General features: G+C 41.9%; 1 protein-coding gene across 6 annotated transcripts in view; it reads right to left on the minus strand.

The window, feature by feature from the left end:
• myo9aa (myosin IXAa) overlaps window positions 1-9,402 on the minus strand; it is a 134,454-nt gene extending 125,052 nt beyond the window's left edge. For 5 of the 6 annotated variants that reach the window (XM_047362874.1, XM_047362873.1, XM_047362876.1 and 2 more), the window contains exon 1: window positions 9,089-9,402. The gene's annotated coding sequence lies outside the window, so the exon portion shown is untranslated. The remainder of the gene's footprint in view (window positions 1-9,088) is intronic. The other variant, XM_047362875.1, reaches the window with a different exon arrangement.
• Window positions 9,403-11,474: the final 2,072 nt, after the last annotated feature.

Here is an 11,474-nt window from a genome sequence, read left to right on the forward strand (position 1 = left end):
ATCCCTGAACCACCTAAACTGACTCTTTTTGATAGGGACGAGTAGTGGCTCTACTCTGAGCTCCTCAGTTGCTTGTATCCTGGATATCATTCTTCTAGTAATGATCTTTATCTTATGACCAAATATAAGGGTTGGATTGTAAATAGACAAGCATCAAGTGATTTGCCTTTTGACTCAGCTCTTACTTCATCATGATAGAGCAATCCCTGCATTACCGCAGAGTCTAGACAAGGCTCAAATCCATCAATCCATCTTGGTGTGAACAAGACACTAAGATACTCAAACTCCTCCACTTGAGGCTCACCCCTGACCCAGAGGGAGCAATCCACCTTGAACTCATTATTTTGAACAGTTGATTCTCATCCCGACTGCTTTACACTCAGTTATAAATTGCTCGACTGAAGGTCGAGGGTTGAAGACACCAGCAGAACCACATCATCTGCGAAAAGCTAAGATGAAACCCTTAGGTTCCCAAACCAGAAGTACACCTGGAGGTCCTGTCCATGAACACCACAAGCGGGATACAAGGCAAGGGGGAAACCAGAGTCTAATCCACACTGGTAACAAGCTTGACTTTGTGCAAGGAATGCAGTCACAGTTCTTGTTTTGGTTAAAAAAGGACTGAATAGTCCTTAAAAGCAACCACAGCATACTGGTTGTCAGGACCCTCAAAAAATTACCAGAGACTTATTTACAACAAGCTGGAGTGAGCTTTTCTGAGGGATGCTCAGATAGCTGGAACACAATCTTCTGTCCCCCCTTTATTAGATTGGGATCACAACCCCGGTCTGGCAATCTCCAGGTGTTTTCCCAGTCCTGCATGCAGTATAAGAGAGGTGTGTCCTCCCCATGGGCCCACCACATGCACTAAGAAGGTATGAGGTTGGGTCCATCAGAGCCGGGTGGCAGGGAAGGGCAGGGGCCTTCACATACTCGTTTCCAGTATCAAACCAACAAAATGGTTAAGAGATTTAGTCTATCTACATTTTATTTTACCAATAGAACCTCCAATGTTCTCTATTACGCTGAAAAACATAATTCAAGGGGATTCTCCAAGAGTCCTACATCAACTGCTCATTGACTGTGCTAACTGCACGTTAAGACTAGGCAGGAGAGGAATGCCTGCCGTTAGTGAGCCCATGTTAAGAAGGCCAAATTCAAATCCATCTCATCAAGGCTTGTTTGCTATCAGTTTTTCTAAGCTATCTCCACTCCACTCTTCTACCCTGTTTTGTCCCATTCTGACAGAAAACAGACTACCGTTGACTGCCAGCATTTCTCACTGATAAGAGAAGCAGAGCAATGATGAGGAAAAACGCTAAACCATCCCAGTAACAAACACAATGCATCATCATATAGTTTCCTTAAAGTTTGGACACCTCATTCTGTTCCAAATGACTGTCAAAAACCTTGTTTTTTTCAAATAGTTTTTTGGCTAAATATGATAAATCTTTTTAGCGTATTTCTACATGTAAATATTATTTAAACATTTAACAGACAGTGGCAGGACTGCTTTGCAAACCAGCAGCATTATGTACTATAACACAGGAGCACATGCCCAGGGATTAACCACGGGCCCCGTCATGTCGGTGCTGAGAGGCTGCAGGAGGCCAGTAGCTTTTTCACCACTGTAACACAACACGCACAAATTCAGCAAAACACGGCTTCGAGTTCAGGGAAAGTCTGAATGAGCTTCTGACCTTTAACCCATTAGGCAACATGCACAACTGCTACTGACCGTACCACTGCAATAAAATCAAAATTGACATGTACAGGGCCTTGCAAAAGTATACATACCGCTTTACACCTTTTTTCTTTTTTTTTACAATTTGTCACATTGTAACCACACACTACAATGTGTTTTTACTGGGATGTAATCTGATACATCAAAATGAGGAACAGCATATTTCTAAAGTCAAACAAAATTACACGGTTTTCAATACTTATGCACACCGTTTTTACAAAGCGGTATGCATATGTATCAACCCTTGAATTCAAAACAATAAAATAGTTCAGAACAGGCAATAAACTTTAAAGATCACCTAATTAGTAAATTTAATTTTATTTAATCTCAGTATAAATAAGTCTGTTCATGATGACCAAGGAATACAGCAGAGTTTAGGGACAAAGTCACGAAAAAAGTTGAAACAATGTTAGGTTATTAAACAGGATCCGAATCTTTGATCATCTGATAGAACCCTGCGCAATCAATAATCCATAAATGGACAGATAATAGCCCAACTGCAAACAAATCAACACATGTCAATCAAGCCAAGCTGGCAGGACGTAAACTAGGGATGCACAGATATCAAAATTCAGGCTGACATCGATTTTAATATCGCTGTTATGGCCGATAACCAATATTATATATTTCATATATATCTCATTACCCTTTCAACACCGTGAAAAAACAACGACATCGCTGAGATTGTTTCTCTGCTTCAGTTAAACACCGCATGGCCCCTCCCCTCCTCTCCCTCACCTGAAAGACATATACAAACAGCAACAAGATGGTAATAAATATCGGTTATTAATATTGTCCCAGGTTTACTTATTGAACTGAGACCGATATATTAAAAAATGATAAACATCTGCCGATTCGTTATTAATGCCGATATAATGTGCATCCCTTGCGTAAACAGTAGACAACTATTAAGAAATGCAGTCAAGAGGCCGTTGGTAACTCTGGAGGAGCTGAAGAGATTCACAGCAGCTAAACTGCTGTACACAGCGCTCTCTGTTAAATCTAACTGAGAAAGATCAAAACAGGAAAAAAAAAAAAACGTGGGAAAAAAAAAAAAATAGTTTCTGGATTTGCAAAGCTTGCAAAAATAAACGTCTAAGCACCAGCAAACATTATTTCCCGCAATAGATCATTCTGCATTGACTCGGGAACTGATACCAAATGCACACTAAAGTTTTCAATTTTTTATTTGTAAAAAAAAAAAAAAAAAACATGTATTCTTTTCCTTCTACTTCACAATAATGCACTGTTTTATGTTGGATCTTTCACATAAATTGAAATTCACATAAATGAATTGCAGGTAGTGGTTGTATAGGGACAAAATGAGAAAACGTTTAGGTTGTTTACATGTGTAAATACTGTTGTATTTGTAAGTCTATAAACAGACACAACCCAGCATATCAACATATGTGTTGTCATTTTTAAGCGATTTGCTTTATAAAAGAACAATTTGGTTTCGTTTAGATTTAGGAAAAACAAAGCAAGGTACTTTCTGCTCTGTGTTTCCCTCCAGCTACTGTTAGCAGCAGCAGTGAGTTAATGAGGGGAAATGCAAAATGCCAAACCTCCCTCCCATAATGGCCTGCTGAAGAAAGGGGATCTTTGTTCGGGGCAACACAAGCAGGTTCCTCTTTAATGACTTCATGTGCATGCCAATCACTTATGCCATAAAATCCCATCATGCAGCCACAACACCATTCAGAGACATCCCCATCATGTGAGCAAAGCAGCATGTGATTCTTAACAACGCCCCCACTTCCCCCATGAAAAACAAAGGTTCAGAAAGTAACAGGTTTGGGATGAGGATGGGGTCATTACACTGAACTGAACTGTTAACAGTGTGTTTGCTGCCTCAGCACCAACTACACAGATCATCAACTCACGTATTTCTAGACAGGTGCTGTTCATACTGCCCTGTCAAAACTTTGTGCTTTAATAGATTTTGTCATCTTCCTAAGTCCTAAGTTAGGGAATGTAATTATGAGAGTCTGCCATCAGGCGGTTGCTCATAATTATGATCAGGGGTAATACGTTTTCATATTTCATGTTCACAGGCCCAAACAGGGATCAGTATTACAACCAATAGAAACAGAGTAGAATCTAAAGTCACAGAAAGTTATACACAAATAAAATATATCTGAAATTTGCTCATGAAAATATCAAATTATCAATATTTTTCACCAATAACATATGGTTTAACTAACATAAAAAATAAACTGATAAACTTCAGTTAACTACATGGGTACCAACTAGTTTGTTTAAAGGTGCAAAGTAAAGGTAAACTGAAACTAAAGCGTGTGTACAAAGTGAAGGCAGAAATTTGGTGCTAGGGGAAATTGTAGAGGTGTAGCACAACAGTCACAATGGCTGATGATTAGAGGAAATACTAAAAATGTGTACGTGTAAGCACAATAAAATAAATCTTTTTACATCACTGTCACACAGACACCTGTATGGGCTTCGCTGGCAGAACACAGACAGTTTGGTAATAAAGTTGGCATCTCATTACTAAAAGCAGTGCTGGAGGCTTTGCCTGCTCAGGTTATAACCCCTCTCCATGCATTCATGAAGTAGATGAAGCTGTAGAATAAGCCATTTCTTTTATTCAAAATGTCCTCATATATATCAAAGAGTCGATGGGTTTGTGAGCACTAACAACATTCCCAGGTCATTTGGAAGAGAAAGCGGCCCATAGCATCATTGATCCTCCACCAAAGTAAACTAAGGGTGTGTTTTTCAAATTTTTATTATTAGCTTCATATCAAACCCACTTGAATGGAGTGTTTGGTGCTGAAAAGCTAAGTTTTACGCCTCTTTTAGATAAGATGCAACCACAACCACTCCACCATTACGGATCACTTCGTCCTTTGATATCATATGAGTCAATTCATTGAGATCCCAGGCCCGGCGTATGGATTCCATTCAGAGTGTAAAGAAATCATTCAGTACCATAAACACAAGCAAAGTTGTTGCTCATCCTGCAACATGTTAAAATCTGCTTCGAGATTCTGCTGACCAACATTTTCTCAGATCAGACAGTGTGTGGAAGATCGTCCTGATATTGGTGTCTTCAACTCCTCATTCATGAAGATGCCACTTACTGCTGCACTTCCAGTCAATGAGCTTTGGAGATTATTGATCTCCTCTCTTACTGCCTTTGCTGTGCATGTTGGAAAGATAAAAAGCGGTTCTTTCCAACATAGTGGCCAGAGTCTAATTAGCTTCTTTCATATTTATACCCCAGAGAAACACAAAGTCATTACTAAATAAAAGTTCCTTGACACTTTGATCAAATTGAAAAATTCAAATATGCATTTTTATTTAAAAAAATACTTTATGTACAGTTATTTTATAGGAATTAATTGTGGCCAAAAAGTGTAGCCAGTTAAAAAAAAAAAAAAACTCAATGTGAGATTTATTTTTCACTAAATAAATGCACTCAAATTAAATGTTGGTTTTCTCAGATAATTTAGGGTTAAATTATGCAGCTTGAATTTATTTTATTTTGAGTTTTTTGCTCATGTTTACCAGAAGAATGAATTGGCACTTTTGTAAGGTTGAAAAATAGTTCAGTGACACATTTAGCTTGAAAGACATCCGGTTTGGTCATTGACTGTGAAGCCACACATCAGGTCTAACAGGGTAGCAGGAGATGATGTAAGAGGAGACACAACCTGAAGCCATTTTTACACGTGACTAACACTATGCTCACAGCTTCATTTATCTGTCAAAGTGATAGCGTGAAGTACTTCATACATCGTATTTCTTTCCGTCACGGCTGTGAAAGTAGCGGAAAGAGACAAATTGACTCCACACACAATAATTGTATTTCATGCCAGATGAAACAGAACATTCAGATAGATAGCCTCTAAACAATAACAGTTCGGAAAGAGTCACAGCCGGCCAAGAGCAACATTATAATCTAGTGCCTTAATTCTTATCAGCATGCAAAGTAAGCTGTCGGCATGATAGCAAGTGAAATATCACCTTTTCATATGTTTAGCTCACTGAAGAGTTTAATTGCACTTCTTCAATCTACCTGTCAAGCTAATAACTTAATGATCGCCTGAGAAGCTCATCTTTGCACCATCACCGCTGTTTGTCAGACGAAAAGCTGCACCACCAGGCATAACTGCGTTCCTCTATATGGGGTTGATATCATGAGGTTTGCCATAGAAATACAATTTGAACTGAAATATTCCTATCTGATTAGACAAACAGCAGATTTCACAGAAGCACTCAGAAAGAAATCAACCTGGCACTGCAGCTCATTATTGCACAGCTATGGCTAAACGTTTTGGGACTAACAGAAATGTTGCTTTTCACAAACTTTATTGCTTCACGGTTGTTGGATCTGGTCACCAGGTTTCTATGGTATACAGGTTTGACTGCCTCTTATTCAAAAATTCATAGAAGTTTATGTAAAGCCTTAATATTTTTTTTTTAATGGGTTTAAGATCTGAGGAGTGTCTTGGCGATGGACTCAAACTTTCTGATCCTTAACCCACTTGGTTATCACTTTATTTCCTGTGACAGGAGGCTTGATTTTGCAGGGGAAAATCCTCAAACCAGAAAAGGTTTCTCCTGGAGCAGATTTGGATCCCATTCTTTATTTATTACAGTGTGTTCAGGCTAAATTGAGGTTCAGCCCACCCCCTTGGACAACTCCACACATGAACAGCCTCTGGATGGTTTACTGTTCGACTTATGCTAGAATCCACCATTTCTTCTCCGGATGGTCCTTTTTCCAGATGTCCCAAACAGAAAGAAGAGAGCTTCACGCAAGAAAATAACTAGACCTCCAGTCCTCCTCAATCTAATCCTGAACCTCCTGTAGAATGGCTTAGTCAAATCCTGTCCTGGTACTTGCTGGATTAGGAAAAAGGTCCTTGTCTGTGAAGCTCTTTGTACGTAAAGAGATGATGACAGTAAGTGTTTCATTGGAGGTAACTGTAGGTCAGAGAAGACTCATGGTTTCAAACAACACTTCCTTCAAATACAACCCCTCTGCTCCTCTGGCTCTCTGAGAATGAGAGTGATATCAGCTATTCTGTCCTGGTTTAGACTTTCCCCTGTGCCAGAGATTACATTATTAAAATTATGCTAGTAGGTCAACTTGTGACAGGAATAAAACACAGAGCACATTAGATTTTGATCGTTAAATTTCATTAAGTTTGTAATTAATTGGACTTAATCTGATCAATTTTTACTCATTGCAAACCATCGCCATAAAAACTGAAGTAGTGAAGTTCGTGAAAAATAAGATTTCTGCCTATCTTAAGACCTTTGGCTGTAACTGCAGGGTGAACCAAAGGATACATTCAGAAAGAACTGGTTTTTAATCTAATAACTTGATCTATTCAACTTTTACAAAAAGATGCTCAAGTTAACTCACTCCAGCTGTGTGTCCTTATTACAGTGCATGCAGTTCAGACTGTGGCTGTCCGGAAACCAATACATTTATGCTGCAGGGTCCAACAAAAAGCATCACATGGAGATTAAAAAATATTTTAAAAGGCCTGTTTATACAACATGTTCAGTTTCAATCTGATAACTTTTTGACATGAAAAAGTTTATGGTTCTTTATCAGGTACGCCTTCTTGAAAATACTTGAGGAGATTTCTTCAAAGCAGAAAAACCAACAATGTCCATCAACAGCAACATTTATCTCCTGCAAGGACTCAAATTAGAGTTTTCCAATCTCCAGAATCCCTACTCTCCAAGGTGGCGTCTGTCGTATCGCTGAACGCAACCCGACGTGATAGAAAACCGCAGCCAGTCCCTTTAGAAATAGCAGACCCGGGCCTGTGGGGTGTCAGATGTCAACAGGGACCAGTTGCAGGAGTCTGAGTCCAGGCTGCCTCTCTCATGCTCACAGCAGCTGTGTCTTCTCAGAGCTCACATTCCTGCAGGACAGACCCACTCCGCTCCCACCACCTGGACCCTTCTAAACAGCTTGCAGTGGAACCTCACAGTGTAGAGATTTACTGTATGGCCAGAGGCTTTTTGTTATAAAAAGATTCAACAAATAAACAAGGAGGATTCAGACCATTCATAACAGTTTTAGCTCTGAAAAGCATGCTAATCATAATAGTCTGTCTAAAATAATTTTAAAAAGTCAGGGGTGGGTCTTATCTTTCACCTATACAATCAGAAAAAAATCAAGCCATGACATCAGGAATGTAGAGATGGACCAATAAATAAAGCTAATTTTTCCTTAATCAGATCTGATCGGTGATTGGCTCATCAAATAAATGTAATTTCCTATTCAGTAAATTAATCAAAACTAAGAACTCCGACCATGTTTTGGCTAATTAACGCATCGTCCAATACCATGTACTTTGATGCACTTTTTGTTAGTTTAATTAGTTAGGTATGGGTAAAGCAGATATGCTGTAATGCACAATCTGAAATTCCCTCATTTTGAGTTGGATTTAAAACTACAACCTCCATCAAGGAACATGCAGCACGTTTTTCTCCTCAGCTTTCCAATCCTTAAGGTGAAAAAAAAACCAAACAACTTAGAATTGGTGAAAATTGGAATTTGAAAGACCAGAAACTGGACAGGCTGGGAAAGGCCTGATCTGTGCATCTCCACATGAATGTTTAACATAAGATCAAATGTGATCCATTAAACGCCCTGCTCTGATGCAGGATGTTTGGTGTCTGCTGTCGACTACATCCATTGACAGGCAGCAAGGCGCAGCCATGATTCAGCATCTTTTTCACCTCATCAGACCACCATTTACTGTTCCAGCCGCTCTGCAGGAAGATTCTCCTTCACTGCATTATAAGATGCACTGTCTGACCTCTACTAAATAATACATGTAAACATTACCCACCCTACCAGACTGCAGTCAAACACTGAAAACAGCACTCTCCTCCCTCCCAGGTCCCAGTGACCCTGAATGATGAAGCAGTTTGTTTTTGTTATTTCTGAGCTCTGTGCATTAAAGTTTAGTCTACTTTTGAGTACAAATGTGCAGATGCGCACAGTTACAAACTGTGATGCTTGTTGATTCACACCAGCATGCTGACAATCTCGATCAATCCCTTATTTAAGGATTAATCTAATGACTGGGGATCTGTAGCAGCAGACGGAAGTTGTTACATTGCTCACATCTCACACACACACACACACACACACGCCTTTAATTGTGACTAATGATTTAATAAAAAGCTCTCTTACACACACACAAACACCCTAAACGAATGACAGCTGGAGACAATGTTGCAAATCAGTGCAGATCAGAAGAACAAGTTTGTTACAAAGACTCGCAGTGATTCATTAGATTCTAGAGGCTGTTTCCAGCCCACCAGCAAACAACTAAACATCTCTCTTACCTCCAGATGAGTGTTGAAGTCAACTCAAAGAATGCCTTGAGCTCCTCTTTTCTAGTCAGTCTGCAGAGTTACACACACTTGTAGCCCCGCAAATTGACTAAGTCTCTATTTTAATTCTCTGCAATCCCGCTGAATTGAATAGTTTATATTCCTTCTTTTTCCCACCGCTCGCCGACAAAACTGGATTTTTTAAGTCCGTGGGGAACTTGTCCTTTTCTCCTTCTTTTCATCCGATCGTGTCTGCAGTTTGAATGAAATTTAAAAAGCAGCTTTCCGTGGCTTGCTCGCTGAGAACTCCTCTTTGCCTTTTACTAATCAGTGCGGCCACCCTCAGGCGCGCTACGGTGCGCGTTCACGCGGCTTATGGGCGGAGAGAGAAATCCTAGAGGAAGGACGAACTGCGAACCAGAACGCGCTCCGCAGTGTAGAGTGATGCTGCGTTCAAATAACCTCGGGAGTTCGAACTTCATTGTGGGAAATAACATCACACACAACTGTGTTCCAGTTAAAAATTACACTAAAGAAACATGTTTACAGACAGATGTTGTTCAGTTCTTTAAGCATGTTTGAATCATTTAATGAGAAAAGGACCATCAGAATTGCAAATAACTAATTTATTCTTGTGACTTTCACTGCGTTTTCACACACAGACAACCATATTGTATTTTGAGTTTGGTGTTGTTTAAGGATTTGTAACTTTCCTAGTCGACATTGCCTTATGTTTGTACTCAGAAGATGGATTTCCCCGAGTTCCCAGTTGGGCTTACAAGATGAAGGCCTCCTGAAGACGGGATTCTGACTAAAGTCGCCAACACGGCTATAGAAAATTTGTGAAAGTTGCAAGTATAAACCTTAACACTTGTCAGTTTTAACTCGTTAAGGGATTAATCTGGCATTTGGTGATGTGAAGCGAGCAATCTGTCGCCGCAAATAGTGGCACACATACTCCAATATAACTTGTGAGCATGTTCCTTTGGTGTCCTACCTCCTGAAGCCGAGGTTCGACTATCGGTCGGACTCTCCTCTCCAATACCCTGGCGTAGGCCTTACCAGGGAGGCTGAGGAGTGTGATCCCCCTGTAGTTGGAACACACCCTCCGGTCCCCCTTCTTATAAAGGGGGACCACCACCCCAGTCTGCCAGTCCAGAGGCACTGTCCCCGACCGCCACGCAATGTTGAAGAGACGTGTCAACCATGACAGCCCTACAACATCCAGAGACTTGAGGTACTCAGGCCGGATCTCATCCACCCCTGAAGCCTTTCCACCGCAGAGCTTTTTAACCACCTCGGTGACTTCAGCCTGGGTGATGAAAGAGTCCAACCCCGAGTCCCCAGCCTCTGTTTCCACCAGGGAATGCGTGATGGCAGGATTGAGGAGATCCTCGAAGTACTCTTCCACCGCCCGATAATGTCCTCAGTCGAGGTCAGCAGTCTCCTGCCCCCACTATTAACAGTGTTGGCAAAGCACTGCTTCCCCCTCCTGAGGCGCCGGACGGTTTGCCAGAATCGCTTCGAGGCCAACCGGTAGTCCTTCTCCATGGCCTCACCGAACTCTTCCCAGGCCCGAGTTTTTGCCTCTGCCACAACCCGGGCCGCAGCACGCTTGGCCTCACGGTACCCGTCAGCCGCCTCAGGAGTCCCACAAGCCAACCACAGCTGATAGGACTCCTTCTTCAGCTTAACAGCATCCCTTACTGCCGGTGTCCACCACCGGGTTCTGGGAATGCCGCCACGACAGGCACCGCAGACCTTACGGCCGCAGCTATGGGCAGCAGCATCGACAATAGATGCGGAGAACCCAGCCGTGGAACACTGGACCAGCTCTATACCCTCTACAGGGTGCTCGAGAGTTCATGGGAGTTTGCCCAACTGGTTCACATGTGTTTTGTGGACCTGGAGAAGGCATTCGACTGTGTCCCTCGTTATGCCCTGTGGGTGGTGCTCCAGGAGTATGGAATCGGGGGCCCTTTATTAGGGGCCATCTGGTCCCTGTACGAGCGGAGCAGGAGTTTTGTTCGCATTGCCGGCACTAAGTCGGACCTGTTCCCAGTGCATGTTGGACTCCGGCAGGGCTGCCCTTTGTCGTCGGTCCTGTTCATAACTTTTATGGACAGGATTTCTAGACGCAGCCAAGGGCCGGAGGGGGTCTGGTTTGGGGACCAGTGGATTTCGTTTCTTCTTTTTGCGGATGACGTGGTCCTGCTGGCCCCCTCTAGCCAAGACCTACAGCATGCGCTGTGGCGGTTCGCAGCCGAGTGTGAAGCGGCTGGGATGAGGATCAGCTCCTCCAAGTCCGAGGCCATGGTACTCGACCGGAAAAGGGGGACTTGTCCTCTTCAGGTTGGAGGGGAGTTCCTGCCTCAAGTGGAGGAGTTTAAGTATCTTG

Source organism: Girardinichthys multiradiatus, chromosome 4, assembly GCF_021462225.1.
Source record: "Girardinichthys multiradiatus isolate DD_20200921_A chromosome 4, DD_fGirMul_XY1, whole genome shotgun sequence".
In the NCBI taxonomy this organism is placed as follows: domain Eukaryota; kingdom Metazoa; phylum Chordata; class Actinopteri; order Cyprinodontiformes; family Goodeidae; genus Girardinichthys; species Girardinichthys multiradiatus.